Genomic DNA, 11,161 nt, shown 5'->3' with positions numbered 1-11,161 from the left:
TCAGAATTATTGAAGTGACTGACAAGCACACACACACACACACACACACACACACACACACACACACACACACACACACACACACACATGTTCTTCGTTATCTCCACATCTTCGAAATGTCTCAAGTTACTTTTCATTGTCCTTTAAAAAAAAAAAAAAAAGAAAAAAAAGATAAAACTTCAAGGGGAGGGCAGGGCTACTGAGCCTGATTTTTTTTTTTTATGCGAGAAAGAAGGAACCAAAGGCCATGAGCCCGCAGTAACAGTTCCCTCCAAGAGAAAAACAAAATACATGAGAGAGCCAAATACAAGATCCGATCATTTGAGGTGCCTGGACACACTGCGTTTGAAAGACTGGAGATCATAGGCAGCAGGAAATACAGACAGAGGGAGACAGTTCCAGAGCTGACCTGTTGCATAAATGAAAGACTGGGAGTAACGGTTAACTCTTGCATTAGAGAGTTGGACAGAAAAGGGATGAGAGTTTGCTGCCAGACGGGTGCTACGCGCCCGTCGTAGAGGTGCAGGAATGCAAGCAGACAGTTCAGAGGAGCAGTGACCATTAAAGTAGCGATAGAAAAGAGATAAAGATGCAACAGTTCGGCGAAGAGACAGAGGTTGAAGAGAGTCAGTAAGAGGAGGAGAGTTAATGAGACGAAAAGCCTTTGACTCCACCCTATTGAGAAGAGCTGTATGTGGGGAGCCTCCCCACACATGAGAGTTGTACTCCAAACAGGGGCGGATAAAACCCCTGTATAGAGTCAACAATTGTGCAGGGGTAAAGAAAGAGCGGAGTCGGCTTAGCACACCCAATCTCTTGGAAGCAGATTTTACAAGAGATGTAATATGATCTTTCCAAGATAAGTCCCGAGTAAATGAAACCCCAAACATGTTCAAGGATGACGCAGGATTAAGCTGAATATTATTAAACATTAGTGAGTATACCTGTGGAAGATTTTGTCGGGTTGATAGGTGTAAGAACTGAGTTTTAGATGCATTAAAAACAACCATATTATTTTTACCCCAGTCAGAGATACGAGCCAAGTCAGACATTAGGTGTGCCATAGCCTCATCCCTTGTTTCTTGAAGTAACTGTTGAGATGGGCGTTGCGGGAACCGAATGGAAAGGTGAAGGGTGGAGTCATCAGCGTATGAGTGGATAGGGTTAGATGTACAGCTTAGAAGATCATTGATGAATAAAAGGAAGAGAGTTGGTGATAGGACAGAGCCCTGAGGAACACCACTGTTGATAGATCTAGGAGAAGAACGATGGCCGTCTACAACAGCGGCTATAGATCGACCAGAAAAGAAGCTAGCGATGAAGGCACAGATAGAAGGATAGAAACCGTAAGAGGGCAGTTTGGAAATTAAAGATTTATGCCAGACTCGATCGAAAGCCTTTGAGATGTCAAGTGCAATGGCAAAGCTTTCGCCAAAGTCCCGAAAGGAGGATGACCAGGAGTCTGGAAGGTAGGTGAGAAGATCGCCAGTGGAGCGTCCCTGACGGAACCCATACTGACGATCGGAAAGAAGGTTGTGATAGGAAAGATGCCTTAAAATTTTTCTATTGGGAATTGACTCGAATACTTTTGAAATACAGGACGTTAAAGCAATTGGACGATAGTTGGAGGGTTGGGAGTGGTCACCCTTCTTTGGGACTGGCTGAATGAGTGCAAACTTCCAGCAAGAAGGAAAGGTACAAGTTGACAGACAAAGGTGAAAGAGTTTGCCTAGGCAGGGTGTAAGCACAGAAACACAGTTCTTGAGAACAACAGGAGGGACCCATCAGGCCCATATGCCTTGTTAGTACTGAGGCCAGTGATGGCAGAAAATACATCAACTGAAGAAATTTTAATGTCAGCCATGAGGAAGTCAGAGGGGGGAAGTGATGGAGGAACAGCACCGGAATCGTCTAAGGTGGAATTGGAGGAGAAAGTCTGTGCAAAGAGATCTGCTTTATCAGTAGAAGAAATAGCTACAGAACCATCAGAGTAGAAAAGAGGAGGGAAGGATGATGAGGTAAAGTTGTTAGAAAGATTTTTGGCAAGGTGCCAGAAGGAGCAGGAAGAATTCGAGTTGGAGAATTGAGAGCATTTAGTATGGATGAAATTATTTTTAGTAGAGCGAAGAACAGACTTAGCACGATTCCGGGCAGAAACTTAAAGATGATGTGATTCAGGGGTGGGTTGGCTCCGGTACCTTTTGTAGGCCCTATCCTTGTTGCGGACAGCATTAGAACAAGCGTGATTAAACCAAGGCTTTCTTGCGTTAGTCAAAGGATATGAGAAACGAATGTATGCTTCCATGCCCGAGAGAATAACCTCCGTAATGCGCAAGGCACACTCAGATGGCTCACGGCCATGGAAACAATAATCATTCCAGGGAAAATCAAAGAAGTACTGCCTGAGGGCCTCCCAGTCCGTGTCTCCAAAATGCCACAGACGACGTTTCCCTGGAGGGTCCACAGGCCGTATCAGAGTGATAGGACAGGTTAAGGTAATAAGGTTGTGATCAGAGGAGCCCAACGGAGAGAAAAGATTAACAGAGTAAGCAGAAGGATTAGTTGTAAGGAAGAGGTCAAGTATGTTGGAGCTCTCTCCAAGGCGGTCAGGGATACGGGTAGGGTGCTGTACAAGCTGCTCTAGGACATTAAGGATAGAAAAGATGTAGGCTTGTTCACCAGGTGGATCAGTGAAAGGAGAGGAGAGCCAAAGGTGGTGGTGAACATTGAAATCTCCTAGAATGAAGATTTCAGAGAAAGGAGAAATGGATAGAATGTGTTCCATCGTAGAAGTAAGATAGTCGAAGAATTTTTGATAGTTAGTAGAATTAGGGGATAAGTAAACAGCACAGATATATTTAGTCAGAGAATGACAGGAAAGCCGAAACCAGAGTGTAGAGAATTCAGAAGAATCGAGTTCAGGAACACGAGAGCAAGATAAGTCGTTGCGTATATATACACAACAGCCACCTTTGGCTTTGAAATGAGTATAGAGAAAGTAGGAGGATACAGAAAAGGGTTTGCTGTCAGTTGCCTCAGACAGCTGAGTCTCCGTTAGAAAAAGAAGATGAGGTTTAGTGGAGGAGAGGTGGTGCTCAACAGAGCGAAAGTTAGAGGAAAGGCCGCGAATGTTGCAGAAATGAAGAAGAAGAGAGTCAGACAGTGGTTCCAGGCACCTCGAGTCGTCACTGGGAGAGGGGCGGATGGTGGGGGCATTTATGGTCCCCCCCCCCCCGGGGACTCCGAGGCTTGGTGAAGAGACGCCATTTTTGTTGAATTTTGAATAGGAAGTGTAGTGTGTACTGTGCATGTAGTTTGGTGTAGATAGTTAGAGAAATTTGTACTGGAGAGCATGCTGGCCTACTCTCTGTGTAACTGAGACACTGAAAAAGTTCAGCAAAGGTGGATGGTCAGGAACTAGTCCTGAGGGCTGATGAAACGGGAGCTCCAGCACTCCCTGTCATCAGCTTTCCATCCACCTCGGGAGTACTGCCCTGCTCGACTGGTGCTACAGTCTACTCCTGATAGTACCTTAACCCTTTCCCACCCATTCTAAAAAGTCTAAAATCTTAAGCACCTCTTCCATACCGATTTATTTTTGGATATGGCTTGTAAATATCAGTTTGTACGTTACTCATGCAGAGTATGGCAATTTTGGAAGGATTTATGTCACACAGAAAAGACATTAAGGTGAAATAGATGAAATAAATCGCTTAGGAGAAGGTGTTAGGGAACTTCCTTAATCCACGAGACTATGGAACTTAGAGAATCGGATCCCCTGCTCACTGACACACATGCAAAGGACGAGGGAAAAGTGAATGAGATCAAGTTGTGTACCCATCAGAGATCTTGAGGGAAAAAATACACGCCAATATATAGTTTCTCTCTGTACCTCTCTCTCTCTCTCTCTCTCTCTCTCTCTCTCTCTCTCTCTCTCTCTCTCTCTCTCTCTCCAATCAAAAATTTGGTCAAGGTGGCAAAATGGAGGGCTTTAGAGATCAAGGTAAATGCTTAGAGAGCAAAGGTGGACTGAGGTGGTGGTTGTGGTGAGTGTATGGTGATGATGATGATGATGATGGCAGGTGCGGTTATGTAGGGTAATGGCTGTGGTTGTGATAGGTAGTGGTGATGGTTGAAATGGTTGTGATGGTGGTGGTAATGGTGGTGGTGGTAGTGGTAGTGCTAGTGGTGGTGGTGGTGGTAGAAGATTTGATAGTGGTGGTGGCGTGGTGCTGATGGTAGTGGTGGTGGTGGTGGTGGTGGTGATGGTGGTGGTAAAAGACGTGATAGTGGTGGTGGCGTGGTGATGGTGGTAGTGGTTGTGGTTGCAGAGGAGTAAAGTGGTTATGATGGTGGTTGTATTTGTGGTGTGGTGGTGGTGATTATGATGGTGGTGGTGGTGGCTGTGGTAATCGTGGCTGTAGTGGTTGTAGTTGTGCATGTGGTAGGGGAGAGAGGTGATGGCCATTGTGGTTATGTGTAGTGGTTGTGGAGTGTGAGGTGCACTCCTTTTACCCTAAACTGGCAAAGATTTTCAACCTTTTGCGGCTAATTTTGGATAACTCACTGGAAGAATAAGATAATTCCACAGTTCCATGGCATCTTCATAATACTGCCTCGTACCTGTCAGTATATTCTAGTGCCAATCCATTGTTACAACTGATCATTTAAGCTGAAAAGAGGTTAATTTTAGGCCAAGCTGGAGTAAAAGTAGTATAGCAGTAGTTGTGATAGTGGTTGTGGCGGTGGAAGTGGATGTCGCAACCCTGGGTCAAGTAAAGAAAATAGTAAAAAAATATGAATAATTGGATTACGTCTTTTACTTAGAGGTTACCAGTTACGAGAGAGAGAGAGAGAGAGAGAGAGAGAGAGAGAGAGAGAGAGGGTCTACGCACCTTCCTTCATACCGGTTTTTAAATCACCCTCGACCTAGCCATTATATCTACGTGGTAAGTATTGACCCCAGCCCACCGATTCTGGCATAATTTTTTCTTTCTCTTTCTCACTTTCTCTCTTTCTCATTTTTTCTCTCTTTTTTTCCCTAACGTAATCAGGGAGACCTCATTTGCCAAGCGCTAATATATATTCGAATTATTTCAACATGCTTTCCAATTTTTTTTTTTAACCTTCTTCTTCTCGTTTTTTGTGTTCTAGTAATGGCAGTATTTCACCACTTTTTTTTTTTTTTTTTTTTTTTTTTTGGTTCTTCACTTTTTTCTTTTAATTTTTTTCTCGTGTTCCTAATATTTCACCATCCATATCACTTTTTCTGTTCCATTTTTCTTTCCCTTTTCTCCTATTTTATCGTGTTGATACTATTTCATCATCTATTTTTTTTACTTTTTTGTCTGGTCATTATTTTTTTTCTCTACTATTTCATCACCCGATTTTTTTTTTTTTTTTTTTTTCTGGTGTCATTTTTTTTCTCCGTTTTTAGGGTGAGTCACGTTGGCCTTCATCGATAATTTCTACTATGGGACTGAGTCTCCTTGGTTACTAGTCAAATCATCCGCCCAATCTGACTACACCTGGCCATCACCTGGGCAGAATAGGGTTACGGATCTTCACCAAGCGAGACCAGATATATCATAGTCATGCAGGTAAACATGAGTAATTCTGCATGACTCATAAAGCGAGCGTGAGAACCATGCATGCTCTATTAAGTGAGTGGATGATTGTTTTGCTTTTAGATGAAACTATACTCAGTTTTTTTTATTGAGGCGAAGACGCACTGAACAGATTGGTGATGCTTGGCTGAATGCAACATGTCTGAATAACATTTACTAACCCAAATTTCCCCCTCAGATATAAGTTGTCAATTAATAATAATAATGAGTAGAGAGATTATGAATTAATATTGCATACAGCCAGTCATCACCAACCTGTCAAGTGCATCTTCGCCTCCATAAAAAAAAACGGAGTATAGGTTAGGTTTGATTAATTAGACTGGATTAGGTTAGGTTATGCTCGGAGTGGTTTGGTTAAGCAGACTGGGTGGGTTACAGTAGGATATAAGGAAATAAAGGAACAGAGAGAGAGAGAGAGAGAGAGAGAGATCAATGAAAGTAAATATTAGGATGGAGATAATTATTGCTCGAGATTATCACTATAAAGATAATTGAAGCTGAGAGTGACTGAAGCTGAAATGACTGATTGGGAGTGATAGGGAAGGGAAATGACGGAAGGGAAGTGACAGGAAAGGGAAGCGACAGGGAAAGGAAGTGACAGGGAAGGGAAGCGACAGGGAAGGGAAGCGACAGGGAAGGGAAGTGACAAAAGGGAAATGACGGAAGGGAAGCGACAGGGAAGGGGAGTGATTGGTGATGGAAATGGAAGACTGGAAGTGACTGGAAATAGAAGTGACTGAGACTGGAGGAAACTGGAGATGGAAGTGACAAGATATGGAGGTGACAGGTTAGGGAAGTGAGTGGGGCTGGAAGTGACTGGGGTTAAATTGAAGACTGGAAGTGAAAGGGAAGTGTCATGACTGAGCTAGAAATTAAGAGTGGAATTGACTGATGCTGGAAGTGACGGGAGATGGAAGTGACTGAAGGAAGTGACTGGGGTACATAAATGAACAGCACCAGCAAAAGGGTAGCCTTAGTGTTAATATAAAGAATAAGAGAAATACCAAATTATGTTAAAACAAAAAAAAATAGGTTAGAATAAAAATCATATGGGTAAGTTTAACGCATTCATGATGTCATTAATGATGATAAAAAAATAATAATGATAATGCTGATGATAATGATAATGATACTACTACTACTACTACTATTACTACTACTACTACTACTACTACTATTACTACTACAAATACTACTTAACTACTGTAACTTTTACCCAACGCATGAAGAAAATTATTAAATGAAAATCTTGCAATAAATGAAAGTAGTAACGAAGAAGTGACGCAAGGATGATTGGAAAGTGTGGGCAAAAAATTAGGTCTGTTATGAATGAAACTGAGTACCGCTGAGAGAGAGAGAGAGAGAGAGAGAGAGAGAGAGAGAGAGAGAGTTACACAGATACACAGACCAAAGATATATTGTGGCTCTTGGTCTACTTTGATTCAGTATTAATAAAACTATTCATTCCATAGTTACAAAACTTTTAGATTCAGATAGTAAGATATAGATAGACAGATAGATAAACAGACAGGTACATAGACAAACAGATACAAACAGATACAGACAGACAGACAGAGACCACAAAAACGTTCTCTCAACCCAGACCATTTTTTGTTCCACTTCGAATCCATCTTTTTATATATTTTTTTCCACTTCCAATCCACTTTTTTATATTCGTCACACTTCCACCAAGACACCAGGCGTATCGTAACAATCACCACTAGAGATAACAGGTAACAAATGGCAATAATTAGACATATTTACGCAAAATTTGAGTACTAATTTTTTTCTCGTGGTCAAAAATGTAAAAATAGCTTAGGAAAGACGTAATGTTCTTTCAGCAAAAACATGGACGGATAAATATAGCGTGTGTATTACGCCTAATCGTGTCACTTACTCACTCACTCACTCACTTACCGAGTTACTGTACTGTTTTTAAGTGTGTGTGTTGTTACATAGCCTATGATTTCATCATCCTTTGTGTAATTTTAACGCTCAGTATGCTGCATGTTTGATCACGAGCGTGTTCTGCCTCAGTCCCCCCCTTCTACCGTTATAGTAGAGTAAGTCGTTCTCTCTGTTATACTTTGCGGGATTTTCAGCTCTCTGTCCCCATGGCTTCATTTGCGCGTCCCTCTTACAAGTTGTATCAAGCTCTGCCAGCCCCTATATAATGAGCTCAGTCTCTGCATCATTGCCACTTAGATCTGCTTCTCATTTTGTTCACATCTCTGTCCTCCCCTGTACAGATATTATTGTTGTGAGTGCTCAAGAAATCTCCAAACATCTAGCAGCTGTGTGTAATTTGAGTATCTGTTGTATTTTTTCTTGTACTGTATAGCATAAGGTTGGTTCTTGGGCCTAGTGGGGTTTTTGATTGATGTTGGGTTTTATGTCAGTCATTTTTGATAATAGTTTGTATCTGTAATAATTATCTGGCATTCACTGAGTATTATCTGGTATCTCATTTTATCAGGGCTGACTTAGATAAATTTACTCTTGCTAATTTCGTGTTAATAGAGGCTATTGCAGTTAACCATATATTTAACCTGTTTATTTGCCATTACATTATCCTTATGAGTCCTGAATGTTTTGTTGTTAGTTTGAGCATTAAACTTTAACTTGTAATTTTACCTAACTCTTTTGTTTTGAACCTGGAACTTTACGGGACAGTAGTGATTTTTAGCATTCTCACTTAAAGTGTACGTTATCTTTCTCTGTTCCGTAACATAAATTTGGCGACCTCATATCAGGATATTCAGGATATTATCATAAGGATATTGCTTGATATTTTGTGACTGTTTCTTATTAATTATGTCTACTATTACTACACTTGATGAAGCCAAGGATTTTTTGTCAAATGTGCAAACAGTGCGTGATATAGAAAACAGAACAAAGAATGAACTTAAGCTTGTTGCTCAACAATTGGGAATTGTTGTTCGCTCTCATCATTCTAAAGATCAGATTGTTGACATGATTAATGAAAGCTTGTTTAATGTAACTCCTCCAAATGAGCAAACGCAGATTGAATTAGCTAAGTTACAGCTAGCCCTGCAGGAGGCCCGTGCTAGGGAGGCTGAGGCACAAGTTGAACTTGCTAGGATTCAGGCGGACCATGAGTATCGCATGAAACAAGGTGGAACTGGATCATCTAGCTCTGATGATTTTGATGTGGCTAAAAATGTTAAACTTGTCCCTCCTTTTAATGAATCTGATTTAACAAAGTATTTTCAGTTGTTTGAGAGGGTAGCTACAGGTTTTAATTGGCCTAAAAAGTATTGGCCAGTACTCCTTCAAACTGTTCTCACCGGTAAAGCTCAAGTAACTTACGCATCTTTGCCTCAGGATCAATCTGATAATTATGATGTAGTTAAGAGCTTGATTCTTAAGGCCTATGAGCTTGTTCCTGAAGCCTATAGAGTAAAATTTAGGACAACTTACAAGCAAGATAAGCAATCCCATGTTGAGTATGCAAAAATCAAAGAAGATTTGTTGGAGCAGTGGTTAAATTCTAAGAATGTGGATTCTGATTTTGGTAAATTTAAGCAGATGATTTTGCTGGAGGATTTCAAAAGGTGTATTAGTAAAGATGTAAGCCTATATCTTGATGAGAAAAGAATAGATAATTTGTCTGATGCTGCAGTTTTAGCTGATGAGTATGTTCTCACTCACAAGAGATATTCTAGAGAAAAAGGGAAAGCTGAGAGTAAGTACGTTGCCTCTACTCAGAGTACAGGTAACAGGAAAGAGAATAAGGATGATGTTTCTCAGGAAGTAAATACCAGCTTCACCTCTAGATTTCAGAAAAGTAAATGTACTTATTGTAGTAAGCTTGGTCATACTACGGAGAGATGTTTCAGGAGACAGCGTGATGTGAACAAAAAGGAGTCTTTAAATATTCAGTCAATTGGTCTAGTGTCCACTCTTGAGAGTTCCCAGAATTCTTTAACTGAGTTAACTGAACCTGCTTTGAGGGGTAACTTAAATTTTCATGATGGAGCTCCTCTTTTGAGCAGTAACGTGGGTGACACTCTCAAGAGTTCATGTGCTAATTTCCTGTCTGATGGTTTTGTCAGTCCTCTGGACAGTAATGACAGGAAATCAGTTAAAATATATCGTGATACAGGTGCTTGCCAATCCCTTATGCTGACCAGTGTTCTAGGCTCTAATGTTAATTCCTCTGATGAAACTGTAATCTTACAAGGTGTAGGGAATAATTACTTCTCTGTCCCTCTGTGCAGAGTGAATTTAGAGTCTGGTTTTGTTAATGGTTCTGTTATGGTTGGGTTGGTTGAGACACTCCCAATGTCAGGTGTAACTTTCTTACTTGGAAATGATATTGGTGGAAGTCAAGTGTGTCCAGCTCCTCAGTTGTCTAGTGAGCCAGTGGCTGCGTCCCAGGATTGTGATGTCCCTGATGTGTTCCCTGCATGTGCTGTCACTAGGGCTAAGTCTAAAGTTACTGGTGATTTAGAGGATAATGATGATGATGATGTTATCCTAGCTGACACTTTTCTTGCTAATTTGGACCACTCACCAGATGAGGCAGTACCCCGTAGTGTTGATAATTTGTCTCGTCAAGAGTTGGTTGAGTTGCAGGTTGCTGACCCTGAGTTGAAAGGTCTAGCTAACTCTGCTTACAGTGAAGAAGAGTCAGCCGGTGCTTCTACTTGTTATTATGTAAAGTCAGGAGTACTTATGAGGAAGTGGAGACCCCCAACAGCATCAGCCGACTGTGAATGGGAGGTTGTACATCAAGTTGTCATCCCTCGTGTTTGTAGGCAGGATATCATTAGAGTGGCTCATGATTCCAGTTTGGCAGGACACCTTGGAGTGAGGAAGACTGTGGCACGCATTTTGAAACACTTCTACTGGCCAGGTATCTTCAGGGATGTTTCCTGGTATTGTAAGTCTTGTCACACCTGTCAAGTTATGGGGAAGTGTAATCAGACCGAAAAGGTTGCACCTCTAGTTCCCATTCCTCCTTTTGAGGCGCCTTTCACCCGTGTGTTGGTGGATATTGTGGGCCCTCTTCCTAAGACTTCTTCAGGATTTTCTTATGTGTTGACCCTGATTGATATGGCTACTCGTTATCCTGAAGCCATTCCACTTAGAAACATCTCAGCAAAGAACGTGGTTAAGGAAATGCTAGGGTTCTTCACAAAGTTTGGTCTGCCCAAGGAGGTACAGTCAGACCGGGAAGTAATTTCATGTCAAACGTTTTCAACCAGTCTCTGAAAGAGTTGGGCATCACCCAGATCACGTCTTCAGCTTACCATCCCCAGACCCAAGGAGCGTTGGAGAGATATCATCAAACACTCAAATCGATGCTCAAGAAATACTGTTTGGAACATCAGAAAGACTGGGATAAAGGTCTTCCATTCGTCGTATTTGCCGCAAGAGAATCTCCAAATGAATCACTGGGCTTCTCACCTTTTGAACTACTGTTTGGCCATGAAGTAAGAGGACCCCTTAAGTTACTCAAGGAATGCTGGCTGTCGGAGGAAGATGACGTCAACCTGCTGGAGTATGTG

The sequence above is a fragment of the Coenobita brevimanus genome, chromosome 82 (genome assembly GCF_032717465.1).
Source record: "Coenobita brevimanus isolate Jiangsu-jjx chromosome 82, ASM3271746v2, whole genome shotgun sequence".
Taxonomy (NCBI): Eukaryota; Metazoa; Arthropoda; class Malacostraca; order Decapoda; family Coenobitidae; genus Coenobita; species Coenobita brevimanus.
The sequence above is the reverse complement of the archived record's forward strand: the minus strand, read 5'-3'. Positions refer to the sequence as shown.